Raw genomic sequence first — 19,749 nt, 5'->3', positions numbered from 1 at the left:
TTGTCTGGTATTTCTATTTATGAATTATAGCCTTCCTTTTTCACAAGGCTTGAGACTATTTATACTCAGAAGTGAGGGGGAATAAATTTCCTTTTTGGATGAGGGCCACAACCAAGTTAAGATGGCGCCTGGCAGTATGCTAGGAGGAGTGGTTTCTGAGCCAATGCCAGCCAGCCATTAAGATGATAAGGATTCCTTAATGACTGACTGCTGTATCTAGTTTATGTTAATTAAGTTAAGCTGTGTGTAATTAGCTGAGTATATGTACCTCTGCAATCCGGCAGAGAGGTGGTGCCTGCTACCTAGGGTACCTGCTCAGTTCCTGCTCAGTTCCCGCTGAGTTCACAATAAAGTAATTCCCGCTTCAACCTTAAAGTTGCTTGTCATCTCCCGGTTATTTCGCCCAGCCAGACAACGGCACTTTTTCTCTTCATTCTTTTGTTGCATACATATGCTGAGTCGATGAAAACATAAAATTGCCTAGGCATTTAAATATGGAGAAAGAACATAGGGAAAATGTTGGTTAACATTTCACAAATAGTCGTTCATTTGTTAAAATCTACTGTTTGCTAATGCCAGAAAATGTTACTACCTCTAAATTCACTTTGGTATTTCCAAATACTCTCTACTTGCCTGCTAACCCCAACTCCATCCTCCACATGGCTGCTAAGGATGCCCTTCTAAGCATTACACACAGTATCTGCCTTTGTAGTCTAAATGTATATTATTTTTTTTACATGCTGTCATCTTACTGTCCATGGGTCATTATATTCCTCTTGCTTCAAGCATTAAACCTTCCTGTCAGATAAAATACAGGCAATTTTATGAGTACAACCAAGGTTATGGGTGCAAAACTAGTCAATAATAGAAGGTCCTTGTCCTCTGGGAAAATGTATGTGTCACCAATCTGTCCTATATGATACAAATTTTAAGCCATTTTGGTGGGTTTTGAGATGATTCAGGAGCTCCCAGTACAGTGATATCATGGGTCACTTTTACTCTGTGTAACACAGGATTCAAAACAGAGCCCAATTGCTGTGCTCTTGAGAGCCAGCTTTGCTTCAGGAGGCTAATGAGTATGTCTGGAAAAGTTACAGTTTTGAGCTGGCAACAAATTTTAAATAAATTTAAATAAATAAATAAATAAATAAACACACCACACAGAGCAACCTGTTTATCGTGCTATTGCTTCAATGCAATTTCCATTATAGGTAATAATTTGTTACTGTCTTAAAAGCTAAGGCTTCAGCCATTTCCTAGTAAATGCATATTATCCAGCATAGCAGTAATGATCAATTAATCAAATAAATATCTCTAAGAACATAGAAACTATATATACAGTGGGGGAGAGAAGGAACTATTGATTGCTGTTGGAGAGAACACTCTTACAGAGCCTTTAATGGCTCATTAATCTGCTTTTAAATTCAGAGTCTGCATTTGAATTTTAGAGGGAGGTGAGCACATGACAGCATAAAAGAGCCAGTTTTAGCTACAAAGGAGAGATTATAACTCATGTACTCTGGTACTTTTAGAGTCTCTTCTCTCTACCTCCAGAGTTTCTTTTTGAGTCTTCCACGAGCTTTATATTTATCTAGCAATCACACAGAGCTAATATGATGCAGGTTACTAATATTATAGTTATTTTTTCTGCTCATGAATTATTTTTCATCTCTGCTTCGGTGGTAGAACTGGTGAAACTAGTTAGGTAAATAATAACAAGATATAAAGCATTTACTCTAAAGTTAAAAAAAATAATTTTCTATCAATGGGTGTTAAGTTGCAGTTAGGCAAGACTGAGTTCTGGTGTGCTTTTGCACAGTAGGGTGGCCATAGTGGTAATGTATTGTTTATTTTAAAAAGATAGAAAACAGGACTTTTAATATTTTTGCCATTAGTAAGTGACAAATGTTAGAGGAGAGAGATGTGTTTCACCTGCTACATAGGTATATATGTATCAAAACATCACATGGTACCCCATTAACTGTGTATAATTTTTGTATTTTTGTATATCAGTGTGTGTGTGTGTGTGTGTGTGTGTGTGTGTGTGTGTGTGTGAGGGCTGCTGGGGATAGAATCTAGAGTCTCATGCGAGCTAAGCAAGCACTCTACCATTGAGCCACATCACCAACCCAAAATAAATTTATTTAAGAAATGATACTCCTAAAAGAAGCCAATAAGTGTCATAACCCTAGAAAGAGAAAAGGACTCACAAAGGCTAATATACTGAACTTCATAAAACAATCTACTGGAGAAAATAAGTTAGCTCATTATTTATGATAATTTTGTTTAAATACTTAAAGCATGTATTGTAGTTCTGGCAAAAAATACTGCATTTTAAAAGCAGTAATATCACTAAATAAATGACATATAAGATGTTACATTCTTTTCCTGTTCAGTTTTCAAAGAAAACTTGTGGAAGGACTAAATTATATTCTCAAATAACTTTTAGTTTCTTTCTTTGGGAACAGAAGGGATCTAAAAATGGAAGGAAACTTAGGAAATTACTCCTTTTGAATCTGAAGAGGAATTTGGCAAGAAAAACATGAATGCCTTTATCAAGCCTTTATGGAAACCCACAAGATAAGATGACATCAATGACTAATTTCATAGCATTACACATTTCTTCCAACTGCTCCTATATTTAAAAGGAGGGTTATATAATAAGGAAGAAACTTATACCTCCATGTGGAATTTATTTATTTCCTGTGTTTTTACTTATTTATTATTCAAAAAAGAGAGAGAATTTTGGCATAGACTTCACATAGGCAGAGTCAAACTCTGCACTAGAATGTTCTTATGATCCCTTATATTTGTGAATAATAGGATGTACTTGCCATTGTTTCTGCCATGGAGATAAAATATAAAACAATGATCTTATGTTAAAAGATAACCTTAAAGCATAACAACCATAGTAAAATAAAATCTTGAAAAAGTTACTTAATCTAATCAGGACTCAATTCTACTCATGGAAAATGTAAAGGTATCTACAGATCCTTCTTTTCCTAATGTTCTTTGATTCTGTATGCTTATAAAATATAAATGCATGCCTCTAATCTATTTTGTAAAATTCAAACTATTACACTTCAGATTCAATAAATGTCATTCTCATCCTAATATTTTCTGTAATAAGACGGGGTCACAGCCTTTGTTATAATTTTAAACACTGCCTGAGGTGGAAAAGAATGGAAATATTTCATTTGTTCTCATTCTGTGTTCTACATTAGGTGTATTGACTGGGAATGTCAGAAGAACATATACGGAAATGATTATTGAGCCATGACATGGTAACTGTTCAAATTTAAATAGTTTCATCTTGTAAAGATAATTTGGTAGCCTGTTCTTCTACTTCCCTCTTTACAAAAAATAAGAGCTTGAAATAAAGCCAAAGTAATAGGGCAACTTCAGGAAAGAGAAATAAATTGAAGTGGTCTCCAGTGAGTATTTAAAGAACCAAAGAACATGTAACAAATCACTCAGAAAATTACTATACAATCCAGGATGAAATTCTTCTGCCTTTTAAATTACCAAGACACAACAGAAAGTGAGCTAAATCCAAATGATGTAGTTTCACTTCCTTAACCTCTGGCTGTCCACTAGTAGACTGAAGATGCTCATGTGTTTATATCTGTTGGTGAGAAGACAAAATGGGAAAACAACCTACATACTATATTCACTTTCCTTATCTCTTCTTTCTTTATAATATAGGGTACAAAGACTTTTACTAGTATATAAGTAAATTTTTTAAATGTGTATTATTTAGAGTTGTGCATTTTGCGTATTATTTCCTGAGAGCAAGAAACAGAGACAGAGACACATAAAGAAAGAGAGAAACCCACGAGAGAGAAACAGAGATACAGGAAGGGAAGCAGAAAAGGAAGAGGGGAGAGGCAACTAGTCATTTTTAAAAGACACTGAAAGAATTTAAATAATTACTTATTCCTGAGTTTTCTACTACTTTAATGATTATGCTTGAAGAAAAGACAATGTTATGTACAAAAGAGGCGCATTCCTCTCTCTGAGACTAAAACTCTGTTTCATGGCTACTTCAGCGTAACGAGAGGATTTTTCTATTTTGCCCTCCAAGGACTCACTGCAGTGATTATAATGGCTGGTGCCAATTATGGTGTGGATACCAGACTAGAGGAACCCATGTGACATCACCAACTCATTTCACTCGAGAGAACAGCAAACTGTCAGACAAAAGGAGTTCTCTGCTTTTCCCACCTCAGGCTATATCTAAACCAGTTTCCCAAAGGTGAAAGATTCCGTATATCCCATTACTGATCATTTCACCCATCTTGTTTCCCTGAACTGAGCTCATTCCAAATAGCAGAGTTTGAAATAACCTCAATGTCATCTGAAAAGAAAGTAACAATGGTAAAATTTTAAAAGAATAATCCAGATAGGCAAGGAAATTTTTAATGTGTCAGATGTTTATAGAATTTTTTAAAAAGAATTAATGTCAATGGTGATGGAAAAATTCTACCTACCAATTTTTATAGTAAGTTGATGATTTCACTATAAAAAAACAAAAGAACTAAAATGTGGATTAAAATTAGATGTATCCTACTAAAATAAGGTCATGTATATTAACAAGTGGAGTAAAAAAGTTAAATATTTAGGGTAGATTTACCTATGTATGTAGAAACTTACATGGAGACCACTTATGCCATATGTGTATTTTATTAGGTGCACACTCCAGAACCAGACTTGAATCCCAGCGTTATCACTAGCTACATATATAATCCTACAACTTGTATTTGTGCTTTGGTTTCTTCATCAGTATAACTGATAAAGTATGAGTACCAAACTAACAAGGTCGCATAAAAAAATGTAAAAAATTAGAATAGTGCTTGGCACATAGAGAACGCACCAAGTGGATAGCATAACTAATACAATGAAAGTATCAATTTTAAATTAAAAAATCATGTATTCCTTTTATTTTTAAATTTGTCAAAATGTGAATTTATTAAACTTTTGTCATACTGCTCTTTTCCTTTTTTCCTATCACCACCAAATGATGGCCTCATGTTGTACTTCCATCTAGGATTAACTGAGATTCTCCCCTTGTTCTGACAGAGGAGGCTGTGCCTCTAAGTGAGTGTGAGTTTCTTTTTTTTTTTTTCTTTTTTTTATTGGTTGTTCAAAACATTACAAAGCTCTTGACATATCATATTTCATACATTAGATTCAAGTGGGTTATGAACTCCCATTTTTACCCCAAATACAGATTGCAGAATCACATCAGTTACACATCCAAATTTTTACATAATGCCATATTAGTAACTGTTGTATTCTGCTACCTTTCCGTGAGTGTGAGTTTCCCCATAAGAATGAAGAATGGTGTTCTTTGTTTCTGTAATCATGGCTTGAATTTCAGTGCATGCCAATTGAAAAGAACATTATCTTACATACAATTATTGATCACACATCAGAGGCATCCAGTTGTTATGGTTTAGATGTGAGGTGTCCCCTAAAAGCTCGTAAGTGAGACAATACAGGAATTTTCCAAGATGAAATGATTGGGTTACAAGAGCCTTAACCTAATCAGTATATTAATCCCCTTGAATGGATTAACTGAGTAGTAACTATAGGCAGGTATGGTATGGCTGGAGGAGGTGGGTCATTAGAGGCTTTGGGGTATATATTTTGTCCCTGGAGATCAGAGGCTCTCTCTGCTTCCCGACTGTTATATCTTGAGATTCTTTCCTCCATCATGCCCTTCTGTGCTGATGTTCTGCTTCACCTCTATCTCAGAGCAATGGAATCAGTCATCTATGGGCTGAGACCTCTGAAACTGTGAGCTCCTCCTCTAAAATTGTTCTTGTCAGGTCTTTTGGTTACAGTGGCGAAAAATCTGACAAAACACTAATCTATACCAAACAAAACGGAGGGACAAAAAGAAAGATGGGGTCCAGACCGGTGGCACATGCCTGTACAAATCCCAGCGGCTCCAGAGGCTGAGGCAGGAGGATTCCAAGTTCAAAGCCAGCCTCAACAAAAGCAAAGCACTAGGCAGCTCAGTGAGACCCTGTTTCTAAATAAAACGCAAAATAGGGCTGGGCATGTGGCCCAGTGGTTGAGTGCCCCTGAGTTCAATCCCCCCATACCCATCCCCAAAAAAGGAAGATGGACTCCTTCCCGCTTTTGCTATCTGTGGTCTAAAAGATAAATTAGAAAAACTTTCGTTCAAATTTATTAAACATAATTTGCTTCCTGAGATCCAATGGGATATAAATTATTTTTCAGCATCAGTTTTAGAAATATTTGCACTTTTATGAGCATTTTTTCATTTTGTAACAACTCAAACATTTCTGGGAATCAATATTTATAAATCACCAGTCTGAATCAATAATTTCCACCACCAAAAGAGTTATTTTCAGATTTAAGAAGTTATTATGTCACATGGTCTTGGAATAAATGTGAAAATGTTAAAAAAGTCAATCTATCAAATAAAAATAATTACATGAAAAGAGAACCTAAGATTATTGCAATTTTGTCTTCATTTTAATAAATTCTCACTAATCTGAACACCAGTACAAAACTCTTCTAAATGGTAGGAATTTCTTTTATATTGTTCTATAACCTAAGAAGATAATAACTAAATAAGAATATAACTGAAGAACATAGGACTGTATCTTAATGTTTTAAGAGCAGTTGAGAAGTCACTAGTAAATTGAATAAGAAACCCAGTGGGACCTAATGATGTTACTTGAGTGCAAGTTTCCTGATATACATGAAATCTCATCCTTGTCTTTGTGCTGCTTATATAGAATGAGTGAATGGAGGACACACAAACTCCTCACAAGGAAATATAACAAAGTTATTTTCCCCCTCCAGTGTGAAGTAATTACGAATTAGCATGAGGACTTCAATAAGTGCAGTGTAAAAGTAAAAGTAAAGTACTTTGTTTATGAAGAATGTAGATCTAAAAATTCATAGACAATTACATGTTAGGTTTCTAAAAATGCCAACTAATTAAAGTGCTAAACCATATTCACCACACAAAAAACTTCAAACAAGTCAAAGAAAATAGGGCAAAAATTACAACCGAAGTTGTATTATCAGTAATACATTTCTGTTCTTTTTATGTAAAAATAAATGGAGATTACTCACTAGTTATACAAAAGACAGGAAAGGGCCATTTATCCCTGAGATGTTTCCCAGGGCATTTTTACTTTCTAGTCATTTCTTTTCTAATCATTGCTTATTCAAAAATTTTGATGCACTGATTTTTTCAACATTTTTTTTTAACCATTGATCTGTTTTTCATGCAGAATTCTAATTTTTTTTAGTTGCATCTGACATGTGATGGCAGACACTAGCTGCCATTTGGAGTTGGACTGTGCATTCTTCTGTGCTCAGTATATATGCATTAATAAATGTTTAACACACTTTGGACTTTTATGATTATGTTTGCTTACCAGTTCTTGGGCTGTTTGCCGGCTGTTGATTGCCTGAAATCTATGACTTCCTAGTTACTTGTCCTTGATGACCTGGTTCCTAGGACTTTTGGACTGAGTTTGCTTTCTTGCTGAAGGCCACTCCCACTCCAATGTGGTACGATACAAATCTTGTACTGTACATGGAATCTTCCTCAACCCTGTCTACATTGAGGTCTTCTCATTTCCACCCTTAACTTTCAGAATAAATGGGGAACCTACAACATAGAACTAGTCTAAATAAATAGCCTAACTGAAACTAGGTGAAGCATTTGCAAAGGTGTCTTGAGTCAAGCTTCTGAAGTTTTATTTGGATCATAGCAATATTACTGACATTAGAAAGTTGGCTTTGAAGAGAGATTCTTTTAGTAGGATTTGGAGGCCTCCAAGACACAACCAGTGTTTTTCAAACTAGGCTTGAGAAGGAGGCATAGAGTGTACATAGATTTTTGCAAAGTCCTTTATTATCAGGCATAGGTGACAAATTGAAGGGTATCCCAAAGACATATATCGGAGCTGAATTCTGTGGGTCAAAGATGATTTGCTAATGGAAGCCATGTCTCTTATACATATTGACTAAGCACACATTTTGGTAGCTTCATTTATTTATTTGCTTTATTTACTTTTATTTCATTTTTATTTGATTGCAGCATAATTAAAAGTTTTTGCATAATCAAGTTTAAAATTAGTCACAAACTCTGAACCAGGGTATCTATATTTTATATTTGATTACCAATATGTGTTTGTTATATTCAAAACTTTTAGCATAGGAATGTTGAGAAAATGTACTTGAAATTAGTGATAAGATCCTAGTTATTTAAATAAGTCCTGTGATTTGATTGGAAGTGTTTAATGGAAAGTGACATAGTACTAAATTAGAAAGAAAATGCTCCCTCCATCTTTTGGGGTATCCCTGAGCTGCATGTTTATGTAAGCCATTGTGTTTTCTCCACATGGTGTAACATTATAGATTAGCTATATAGCCATAATCTCTGTAAAAGAGATTTTCTTTTCTTTTGGATAGTATCAATATTGCATTCTAGTACCTGCATCTCCAGGACAGTTCCTCAGGCTAGTGTTTTAATTACCCTTTTACCACACCAAAATATTGAGACTGCCCTCTGCCAGGCTTCTATTTCCCATATATTAAGTTGTTGCTCTGTTTGGTGAGCAAAATAACAATTCAATTGGAACTCAAATATTAATGAGTACAAATTTATTAAAAGTCACTTTTTGGTAAAAGCATTAATGTCTCAATGAATGTAATATTCAGTCTTGAAAAATACAGGTCATATGCTATGCTCATTTGTAGCCCTTTAACATTTCTCCAAATACTTTTGAATAACTGCTTTCATTAGCCCATATTAGATCCAGGATGTCCCCTGTTGAAAAGCATAAATTTGAGAAAGAAAAATACAGACTGGAATCTAGAATACAGTTTGCCTGACAGGTACACTCCACAACATACGACTCTATCAACCTAGGTTATAGGGGCTAGTTTTAGTGAGCTTTTTTATTGCTGCTATAAAAAGATCTGACAAGAACAATTTTAGAGGAGGAAAAGTTTATTTGGGGGCTCACAAGTTCAGAGGTCTCAGTCCCTAGGCAGCTGGCTCCATTTCTCGGGACTGAAGGTGAGGCAGAACATCATGGCAGAAGGGTATGGTGGAGCGAAGCAGCTCATATCATGATCAGAAAGCAAAGAGTAAACTCGGCTCCCTAAAGGCATGCCCACAATGACCAGGTTCCTCCAGCCACATCCAACCAGCCTTCAGTTATGACTCAGTTAATCCCATCAGGGGGATTAATTCACTGATTAGGTGAGGGTTCTCATAACAAATCATTTCACCTCCTAAACTTTCTTTCTTTCTTTCTTTTTTTTTTAGGAAAACATTTCTGAAGCCTTTATTTACAAAAGCTTTAAAAACAAATAATACCCTCTGTTTTGCAAATAATGTTTCTAACACTTGGAGATCTTCTAATATTACTGATTGAAGTGTTGCATTTGTTTACACATGAGCTTTTGGGGAACGCCTTACATATAAACCATAATAGGGGTTTTTCTTAACTGTTATTTGCCAAGCAATGTATACCTGGAGGCACGATTTCCCCAGGGAAGACATTTTTTAATTTGTATAAAGACACAGTCATGGCCCTGATAGAAGATATAATAACCATACAAAGGAGGAAAAGCAGTCTATCTTCTATTTAACACTTTTATGGATATCATCAACATATCAAGTTTTTCAAAGTGTCTCTTGCCATAACTCGACTTTCAGGGGATCTTTACAAAGATATTATTTATTATTCTTTTTAGTAATTTGCTTGAAAAATTTTGTGTTTTAATTTTGAACATTTTCGGTTGTTTTATTATAAATGCTTTCAATCATTAATGGATTTGGGAATATTTTAAAGTCGTATCTAGAACAGCCTGGAAGATGTCAGAGTAGAGGAATGCTGCATTCCAAGCTGAGCTGCAGCTTAGGATCAAAGCAGTGGGTATACAGCATACAGCTTCTCAGTGAGGTGGATGAAAGAGGAATTTCATTAAAATTTAATATTGGACACTCAAAGTGGCTTAGTGACTCAGAGATTTGGGTACAATAAGCAAAGTAGGAAGAATAAATCAGAACCTATCCAACTGCTGCAAGAGCTCTGGCAGTGCTAATTCCTCACAGAAGAAGGGGAAACAGAATTTTTATATGGAAAACCCTGAGAACAAAAACGCTGCCCACTCTTAGCTGATTCAGAGGATGCACTACACACTGGTGCTTGAAAAACACACTCTATCTCAACTACAGAGCAGACTGTCCCCAGGGGGATTAGAGTTTGAAGGGCAAAGGAGAGCCTTTGAGTCTGGCACTCACATGACCAGCTAAAATGGGCTGGGAATCTGGGCAGGCAGGGGTGATTATACTCAGGGACTAAGCCTGGGAAGGCTGTACTTGTAGGTAACAGTGAGTGGAGGAACAGCTCTCCTGCCACAAGACTGAATTTCTTAGAAGGTTCCAGAGAACCAGACCCACATCAGAGATCAGCTACTGTGAAATCTGAAGAGCAGTTATGTCTAATCTCTCTAAAGCAGGTACCAACCAAAGACCTGAGGCCAGATTAGGCCGGAACCCCACCTACTGAAATTTACCTCACAGAACTTTGCAGAAACTGTACCCTAGAAGTGCACTGAACTGGTCTGAATGTATAAAACACTGACTAACAGTACTTTCCAACCCATCCCACCTCATACTAATAAGAAGGGAAACTGAGTCATATAGCAAAAAGCTTCAATATTAGGCCGCTCCAATTGGCAACTCAAAGAGCAACACAAAACAGGAAGTGGTTAAACACTCCCACTCCTTGCTTTATGAGGACATAATTCAAGAGGAACTAGAAAGAAAGACTGTTGGACATACTCACTACCCAATCTGGTCAACTGTTTTGAACACCTCAGTGGACACTGTTCCTTCATTCTTCATTAAGATTTTGAATTTTAATTTTTTTTAATTTTATTTTTAAAAATTTTCTGTGTGTGTATGTGTATAATAGAGAATCTGTACAAGTATATATGAATTCTGGCTGTGCTGATTGGTTCAGGGATATATATACATACACTTCTTTGTTTCTTTTCCCTTATTTTTAGCATTTTTATGTAAATATTTTTCCTACCATTGTCTTTTAAGTGTACAAAATTTTCAAATTTTATATTTTGGTTTGATTTTGTATTATTTTCATTAATACTCCAACTAAAAAAAAAAATGAAGAGACAAATGCTTCAAACCAAAAACAAGAACACAAGGAGGAACAATCAGAGAGGAACCAGGTCCCACCTATTGGCAACTATTCATACTTCAAAGGCAAAGAGAAAGCCCAAAACAAATAAGATAATTACAAACCAAAGGACATACAAAAAATAACAGGTGGGAAAATTCACCTCAATTGAAGTATAAGTACAAGGCTCAAAGTACATGGGAAAAAAATTGATGACATTAAATTCCACATAGACTCCAACACAATGATGCTAGGTGATTTCAATACACGGTTATCACCAATATATAGGTCATCAAAACATAAAATCAATAAAAGTATCTTCAACCTAAACAACACTATAAACCAAATTGACCAAACAAACATTTACAGACTATTCCACAACCCAAATGGCTGAATTTACCTTCTTCTCAGCTGAACATGAAACTTTCCAAAATAGATCATATTCTAGGCCACAGAGCAAATCTTGGCAAGCACAAAATAAATAAATAAACAAACAAATAAAAATTATTCCATGTATTCTATCAGTCACAATGGAATAAAGCACTCAGCACCAAGAAAAAATAATAGAAATCACATAAATACATGGAGATTGAACAATAATAAAACAAAGAATCGATCAAAGAAGATAACCAAGAAATTCTTAGAAAACAATGAGAACAGAGTTACAACATATCAAAATCTTTTGAACAGTCTGAAAACACTTCTAAGAGGAAAATTTATATTACTGAGTGCCTACATTTAAAAAATTGGAGATCTCAAATAAGTAAGCTTAATGTTCCACCTCAAGGCCTTAGAAAAAGAAGGAAAAAAATTTACTAAAAGAGAGGAAATAATTTAAGATCAGAGACCGAATCAATGAAGCTGAGAATAAAGAAAACAATTCTCAGTATCAATGCAATGAAGAGTTGATTCTTTGAAAGGATAAATAAGATTGACAAACCCTAGCCAAACTAACCAAAAGAAAATTTGAGAAGACTCAAAAGAAAATTTGAGAAGACTCAACAAGATCAGAGATAAAAATGAAGATATCATCACAGACACTTCTGAAATCCAGAGAATTATCAGAACTAATTTTGAAAATTTATATTCCAATACATGGAAAATTCCGGAAGACAGTGACAAATTTATAGACATAACCTGCCCAAATTGAATCACAAAGATAAAGAAAACCTAAATAGACAATAGCAAGTAAGAAATTGAAACAGCAATTAAAAACCTTCCAAAAAAGAAAAGCCCAGACCTAAAGTATTCTCAGCTAAGTTCTACCTATCTGACCTTTACAAAATAAATAAGAGCAGTCTTTCTCAAATTATTCCAAATTATTCAAATTGAAAAGGAGGGATCAATCTCAATAAATTTTTTTGAAGCCAGTATAACCTTGATACCAAAACCAGACACAGATGCATAAAGACAAGACAACTAGAGACCAGTATCTCTAATAAGCATAGATGTAAAAATCTAGAGACCAGTATCTCTAATAAGCATAGATGTAAAAATCCTTAATAAAATATTAGTAAACTGAATTCAAAAACACATCAAAAAGATAATACACAACAACAAATTTGGTATTATCACAGGGATGCAAGGTTGGTTCAACATATGCAAATGGATGAATTTAATTCACTATTTAAACAGAATTAAAAACAAAAATCACATGATCATCTCAATAGATGCACAAAAGGTCTTTGGAAAAAATCTAATACAAATTTATGTAAAAATGCTGGAGTAGCTGGGGATAGAACAAACTTAACATTGTTAAAACTACATGTGAGAAGCAAGGCCAACATCATACTGAATGGAGAAAAGCTGAAACCATTTTCTCCAAAATCCAAAACAATACAGGGCTGTCCACTCTCACTGTTCCTATTCAATATAGTCCTGAAAACATCAGCCAGAGTAATCAGGAAAGAAAAGGAAATAAAAGGGATACAAATAGGAAAGGAATAAATCAAACTATCTCTGCCAACGATATGATCCTATATCAAAACCCAAAAAACTCTACCTGAAACCTTCTAGAGCTTATAAATGAGTTTACCAAAATAGCAGGACACAAGATAAACACCCATAAATCAAATCAAAAGCTTTCCTATACTCTAATAGTGATTTAGCCAAGGAAGAAAAAAATCGAAGAATACTTTAGAAGATGAAAAGACATCCCATGTTCTTGAATAAGCAGAATTAATATTGTCGAAATGGCCATACTACCAAAAACAATATAGAGATTCAGTGCAATCCCCATCAAAATACCAATGGCATTTTTTTCAAAGAATTAGAAAAAAACTAATTCTTAAATTCATTTGGAAGAAAAAGAGGCCCAGGATAAACAAAGCAATTCTAAGCAAGAAAAGTGAAACAGGAGGCATGTGGCACCTGTTCTGAAATTATTCTATAAAGCTATAGTAACAAAAAACAGCGGGGTTTTTGCGTTAAAACAGACAAGACCACCAATGGGAAAGAATAGAAGACAGAGACACAATCTACATAGAGGCAGCTGGTATTTGACAAAGTGCCAAAAACATATTTTGGAGAAAAAAATAGCCTTTTAAACAAATAGTGCTAGGGAAACTGGATAGCCTATGTGTAGAAAAATAAAAGTATATCTAGTCTCACCCTGCACAAAACTTAAATAGAAAGGTATCAAAGACTTTGAAATTAGAGGAGAAACTTCACAATAAGAAAATGTAGGGTCAATACTCCATCTTATAGATTCTGCCACCAACCTTCCTTAACAAGATACTCAAAACACAAGAAAAACCAAGAATCAATAAGTGGGATGACATCAAACTAAAATACTTCTGCATAGCAAGGAAAATGATTAAGAGCATTAAGAGAAAGTTTGTAGAATGGGAGAGAATCTTGGCCAGCTACCCCTCCGATAGAGGATTAATATCCAGAATATACAAAGAATTAAAAAACATAACACCAAAAAACCAAATAACCCAATCAACAAATGGGCAAAAGAATAGAAAATTCTCACAAATAAAAAATACAAATGGCCATCAAATATGGTGAAAAAATGCTGAGCATCTCTAGCAATCAGGGTAAATGCAAATCAAAACTACATTAACATTTCATCTCATTCCAGTCAGATTAGCAGTAATCAAGAATACAAACAATAATAAATGCTGGTTGTATGGAAAAAGGCATACTTAGACATTGTTGGTGGGACCGCAGGCTAGTACAACCACTCTAGAAATCAGTGTTGAGATTCCTCAAAAAAAATTGGGGATCAAAGCACCATATGACCCAGCTATCCACTACTTGGTATTTTCCCAAAAGGTCTAAAATCAATATACTACAGTGACTTAGCAACCTCAATGTTTAAAGCAGTACAACTCACAATAAATAAAGTATGGAATCAACCCAGATGCCTGTTAATAGATGAATGGATTAAGAAATTGTGGCATGTATATGTAATGGAGTTTTAGTCATCCATATAAAAGAGTGAAATTATGTCATTATCCAGTAAATGTATGGAAATGAATAATATCTTGCTAAGTGAAATAAGCCAAACTCAAAACTCAAAGGTCATATATAGAAGCTAGAGTAAAATAAAGGAAAGGGTAACAAAGAACCAATCAAGTATAAATGAATAGAGCAAAAAGGAAGTCTAATGGAGGAAGAAGAATTGGAGAGGGGAGGAAAAATGGAAGGGAATGGGGGAGAGAAGGAAAGGGATAAATCCAAGTACTATGTATAACCATAAAGCTCTAATAAAAAAATAAAAATAGTAAAAATCTGCATTTAGTCTACATATACACATTGAGAATATTGATTTGACTCCATGTGAGAAAGACTTTCATTTATGCCAATTAATTAAACATAAGCTCAAGATATGAAAGTTATCCAAAAAAGGGGGGTTATATTATACACCTCTAGTTGTCAAGAAGGTTAATTGCTGATTATTTAGAGCTGAGTCTCTTTCCAGGAATTGCTCTCTGTGGAGAAAAGCTTGCCTCTCTAAGTGGGAAGCCCACATCTAAGGACTAACTAATGAGGAGATAACAAAAGCCTCAAAAGCACATGTCTGAAAAACCATCCCAATTCCCAAGCTCCTCTTTGGCCAACAGAGGTCTATTTTGCAGTTTCATTGCACACCAACTTCTCCCTCTGCTCCATCCTGCTTTCCTTGCCCTTCAAAAGTCTTATTACCTGAAATTTCTCCCCGATAAACTTCTTGCATAACATATCCAATAAATCATTTCCTGAAAATCCTGATCTACTGGAGTTGGTATTAGAAGTGTTCCTAGCAGCAGAATGATCTGACTGGCTGGCAGCGAAAACCCTGTCCCTAGTGGTGGGTGGGAGATGGATGGCCTTGGGTATAGTAAGGCCACAGTAACAGTTAAAACTCTCATGGGTGATGAAACTAGTATTGGAATTCAGCAAAAGGGAGGAGGAATTACACAATAGGCAAAACAACAAAACCCAAACCCTGGTGTTCTGATTCTAGGACTCAGAGGTAAGGTTAGCATGCTAACTCCAGAGATAGACGAATTTTCAACATTACCATATGTGCTATGGTGCATCGCATTCTCCTGCTTCAATGGCCCTCCTTGTTTAGCCAATAGATTTGGGGGCAGTCCTAGTTAGGAGTGATAGAGGAAAAAAGGTTGGGTTTTTTAAATTTTTTTGTTCCATTCCTTCCTGACTGTAGTTTTCCCGACTCATATGAATTTATATCCTGTTGGGTGACCACTCTTTCATAGTGAAACTTCTGGTCATATTCAGTAACACTCTTTCCACTTTTTTTTTTTTTTTTGCTACTCTGAATAGAGGGATGAAAATGACTTCTAATCTCTGAGTTCTTTGCTGTACTTCTTGGTGTTCTTTGCCCTGACCAGACTCCTGTAAAGAGCCCCACTGTTAAGTTCTCTACAGCCACATAAACCCTTTGATTGTGCCCATTTCTTGTTGAGGTCCTGACTGATAAAACTAGTGAATTATTTTTTTGTATGTTCTATATTCATGGTTGTTTTTCCAATCAAAATCTGTATCTACAATATAAAAAATGAGTTTTACTTTCAATTAAGGAAAAAATATGAGAGATGTGTGACTTCCCATAATTTTACTTAAATGTTAATAAAATCATAGAAGCTTACTCAGTGTCTTCTTCTGGTTTGGCTTTGATGTTTTATTCCAGGTAAAAGCATTATGGAGGGGATAAGGGCAAGAAATGCAGAAGTTACATTCTTTAGTTTTGCTCTATTGCACCCCATAATCACAGCAAATTCTGTCTTGCTCCTTTCTTCACATGTCTGTTGAGTGGTTAAGTCTTACATTGACTGATGAGTTTAGAGCATGTACTATTTAAAGTCAAAGCTATAAGTAAGCTAAGATTAGCAGGATGAATATCCAAAACAGGGTCCATTAAATTGTTCAATCCTAAAATAAGAAATTAAAGGCAGCACCTGCACTATCATCTCATGGCACACCACCATATAAGTGTATCTAATTCATGTTGCTCATTCAAGATACTGCTTAAAAATACCCCATCTTGTCACATAGTTGTATATGCAAACATTCTCTTAATTTTGATTTCAAGCATTTTACTAGAAAAATTAAGTTGTGGCTATATTTAAAGTTGGCTAAATTAGGAAATACTTGTCTAATTTGAAACCCTAGTTTGGATTTCAATCCAAGAGACACTCCTTCTCTCCCATGTATTATGAAAAGAGGAGTAATTAAGTTCCTATATATAGAAAGAATTGGTTTGCCATTTAGACACATCATTTACTTTTTACTCAACTGCTCCATGGGAAGGCAGACAGATATAGCTTCCTACATGTGCCTCTGCATCTGTGCAGTTTGTACAAAACAAACACCCAAACTCTTCTGGGGCCACTCAGAGAGTGAAGTAATGAAAACATTTCATCAAGAGGGAAATATCAGCTTCTGACAAGCTCATCTCAGTGGTATCCCTTCAACTGAGGTATTGCAGAAGAAAATACGTGGGCATATGTCTAATACAGACTTCATAATGCCATGCTGCAACCATCCCAAGGATAGCCTGAAATGAGGCCCCAGCCTAGAGCATAAGGAAGCACTCACTATTCAGTGAGAAAACAGATCGTGTTAGCCAACCCCATCCTATTGTGGATGAAGAAAGTGAGACTTTCTTCATGTTTATGCAGCCTTAATCCCAGCCCTCATGCCTCTCCCACAAGTTCAAACAACACCTCAAGCCACCACCATTGCTATTCTTTCAAGTGGCTTAGTGTCTTCTTAAATCTTGCTACATATCCCTTTCGGTTTCATTCAACACACATTTATTGAGAACATACTATGTGTCCAACACTGTACTGGAGATTTATGCAAGGCATTGGAAACCCTGCACTGAATGGCATGTGAGATTATTGGGGAGGCAAATGTCAAAAAAAAAAAAAAACTATCTCTTCTTAAATCAAATTAGTAAAAGAGTGTATCTTTGATTGTGTGTGCATAATAAGACTTGTGGAATCAACAAGCTATACATTGAGTATACAGTGATCACTTATGCTCCAAACACCTACATGTTAGACATAGCAAGAGAAACATGGTGAGTCAAAACAAAACTGCTGGCTGGGCAAGGAGATCACATCTGTGGGACTTGGAACAATGTCAACTTTTTGATTAAGTCATTTATAGCATGAGAATAAGGGAGGAATCAACAGGGAACCCTGGGAAAACACAACACTCATGATGCTGTGCCAGAAAGAAAAGCCTCACATGACAGGAAGAAGCCATGTCCAAGAGAAGGTAACTGGAAACTCAATTCAAAGTTTGCATCCTAAGTCAAGATTAGAAAAAGGGCTCCATCTATTTTTTTTTGTTCTGTTTTTTAACAGAGGGAATGAATAGCATTGTCAAATCATGCAAGAGAGCAAAAATTCAAAGGATTTACTAGTATCCATTAGGTTCACCATGTACAAGGACATTAACAAAAATAACTTCAACAAAGTCATGGTGACATCAGGTGTAGAAGTGGCATCAACTATCTGCCTTTGCTTTGAAGAAATTAGTCAATAAAGTGAAGAAGTAATTGTTAGGAAAAGAAAGAATGTATTCTAACATATGAACATGTGTGTATGGGAGCCTTTGGGGGTAGAATGGAGAAGAAAGGAATTTGTAAATCCATCTGTCATGCCACAGCATTGTAAAAGGGTGCATTAGACCTTAGGACTTGGTGGTCAACTGAATTCTTGCATTCCAGTTACTGCAGATGTGTTTACTGAATCTATCCCTGGTGATTAGCCCTAACAACTCAGTTCTGACAGATTCACTCAGGTTCCTTTTTGTGAAAAGACTAAGAGAGATATTTACCAACAGAGTACTGTCAAAAAGACACTGAGTGATTGAAGTTAAAAGATAAATTATAGTTCCTTCACCTGAGTCAGTATTCTCGGACTGATTCCTGCCAAATTAAATGATCATTCTGTATTGTCTGAAGACAATATACAAACAAATCTGATAGTTTTTCCTATATTCGTCTGGTTACTCTATGGCATTAGGAAGAAAGTCTCAGTGTTCCCATTTTAAAAATTTGGGGGTCCCTTCTAGTTACATACAGAAATTACATTAAATGATAATCATCTTGTAGAACATTTGTTGCATGTTCAAGAGTAGTACAATTTTCAGTACACAGTGAAAATGTTCTCAACATGGCTTCTTCCTGTCATGTGAGGCCTTTCTTCCTGGCACAGCATCATGAGTTTTGTGTTTTCCCAGGGTTCCCTGTTGATTCCTCCCTTATTCTCATGCAAAGGCTCATTCAAAATTAGCTCTCATTTTTCAATGTGTCAAATGAGTTGAAATAGATTGATGTTACTACCTGGTCACCAGTATGCAATGTGCTTTACCACAGCAGAATCAGATGATAATGTTACAATAACAATAGCCAAGCATTCCCAAACATTCATTTGGAGAGATTATGGATATCATGGGTTGTCACATCATATCCTGACCTCCCCACAAAACAATCTTCCCACAAAAAAAATAGGAATCTCTGAAGTCTCCAAGGGTTTCTGCTGAAATCATGAAGGTCTTACTCCTACACCAGTTGCAGAAAAGAGAAAGGATGTTTCAGAAATTTCTTATGTTTCCAGTTCTTCAAAGCAGGTGCACACCAGTTTAATCCATATTGCCTGCAAAAGATAACAAAGGCAATTCAAATCTTTCTTAAGATCTGTGGAGTTTACTTCTTGCTGCCCATCAACCCAGAGACTCTCCAAACTTTTGGCCCTCCCACTGCTAATGCAAGCTATCTTTACAAGATAGACATGGGCTGAAATCACCATGGACCAAGGTCACTCCTGGTGCTAAGGCCATTCTAGCTGTTTATTAAGTCACTCTTCCTATGAGAACCTGACTTATTCAGTGATGATATATACACAGAGGAATACAATAAAGCTGTTCATCAACTAGCTTTACTAGAGGAGGCAGACACTCCACTGAAATTCTGCCATTGGGAGACCCAAACAGTTTCAAGGCTTGATAAGTAATCTAAAATCAGAACAAGCCCCAAACCTAGAAAACAATAAAGTTAATTTAGAATTAAAGAGGA

Source organism: Spermophilus citellus, assembly GCF_964194105.1.
Source record: "Spermophilus citellus genome assembly, chromosome: 11".
NCBI classification, from domain to species: Eukaryota; Metazoa; Chordata; class Mammalia; order Rodentia; family Sciuridae; genus Spermophilus; species Spermophilus citellus.
Note: the sequence above shows the minus strand (reverse complement) of the source record.